This window comes from Mus musculus, chromosome 2 (genome assembly GCF_000001635.26).
Source record: "Mus musculus strain C57BL/6J chromosome 2, GRCm38.p6 C57BL/6J".
Classification (NCBI taxonomy): domain Eukaryota; kingdom Metazoa; phylum Chordata; class Mammalia; order Rodentia; family Muridae; genus Mus; species Mus musculus.
Window position 1 is genome coordinate 4,699,492 of NC_000068.7, and position 1,624 is coordinate 4,701,115.

The 1,624-nt window shown below is 42.4% G+C and overlaps 1 pseudogene; it reads left to right on the forward strand.

Moving 5' to 3' along the window:
• On the forward strand, positions 709 to 1,200 carry Gm13196 (predicted gene 13196; annotated as a pseudogene).

Below are 1,624 nucleotides of genomic sequence, written 5' to 3' on the forward strand. Positions count from 1 at the left end.
TTCTTAGTTTTTCTGATGATGCCTATTCCAAATGCAGATGATACTGTGAGTGTTTAGATGTGTAATTTAGAGCTCTTTACCCTACCCTGCCCCTGCTTTTAGGACTCCTATTTCCCCAGCTGCTCTTCAGTCCTCAATACTGTACTCCCACACCACAATCTACTGCTCCTGGGACATCATCCTGAGCTGCTAGTACGCATTCATGGTCAAAGAGTAAAGCCCAGCAGCCACACTGATGGAGCACTGTTCCTTTAAAAGCATGTTCCTCTCTAGGCTTGCTTACTTATGATTTCTTTCTGGTGTCTTCAAATTGTCTATTTTTTATATTTTGAGATGTTATAATTGTTACCTGTAGAAGCAATTAATTTATCCCACATATACCAGAAGCCAAATTTCCTAAGATTACTGTTGTGCCACTAGAATCACACCTAGCCCCAAACATCTCTGTCAGTTAATAGTAAAAGTGTTCTCTTGCTACATATGAATGCTAATTAGTCTGCGAGTTATAACTCATTATCATACATCAAAGATGTGAGTAGGAAGAGCCATATATCAGGAAAACAGAAATTACTCTGTATAGTCTAAATATAAAGGGTATGGATACGAAGATGTTATCAACACCCCCACAAAAGAAAAAGCGACATACACAGCATCCATCAGGAAACCTACCACCGACCCCCATCCTGAAGCACTCTACCAGATGGCTCTCAAAGCCCATCTAGAAAACTCTAGGAGGCTCTGCCGCCATGGTGCCTGTGAAAAAGCTTGTGGAGAAGGGGGGCAAAAAAAAAAAAAAAAAAAAGAAGCAGGTTTTGAAGTGTACCCTGGACTGCACTCACCCTGTAGAAGATGGAATCATAGATGCTGCCAATTTTGAGCAGTTCCTCCAGGAGAGAATCAAGGTGAATGGGAAAGCTGGCAATCTCGGCGGAGGAGTTGTGACCATCGAACAGAGCAAGAGCAAGATCACTGTCACTTCGGAGGTGCCTTTCTCCAAAAGGTATTTGAAATATCTCACCAAAAAATATTTGAAGAAGAACAGCCTCCGAGACTGGCTGCGTGTTGTCGCCAACAGCAAAGAGAGTTACGAGCTGCTTACGAGTTACTTCCAGATTAACCAGGATGAGAGGAGGACGAGGATTAGGACACATTGGTCTGCAATGTTTTGTATTAATTCATAAACAAAATTTAGGAACAAAAAAAGAAAAGAAAAGAAAAGAAAAGAAAACTCTAGGAGCCTCACAACCACTCATATTCTGACTCCGGATGACTGAAAAATGCATCTTCTATCACAGGTGGGCTCAGGGGTTCCTTTTGTGGACAGACTATATAGCATTGATACAAGGTAACAAAAGAGACCTCAGTAAACAGTCATGGATTTGCCTCTTCAGAGTAGGGAACTGGGGGCAGGTTTGTGGTTATGCTGGGTAGACAAGAGGTGATCTGGCACAAATGTTGCAAAGTAACTGAAAGGTAACAAAGAAAGGGAAGCTAGAGAGCTTCAAGAAAGTTAGCCAAAAGACTAAACAAAAAAGCCTCAGGAACACTCATTTTCTGTGAGGAGCGGGTGTGGCAGCAGTCCCAAGAAGGCGCCAGGGACTGCAGCTAAGTCTTATGACTTGCA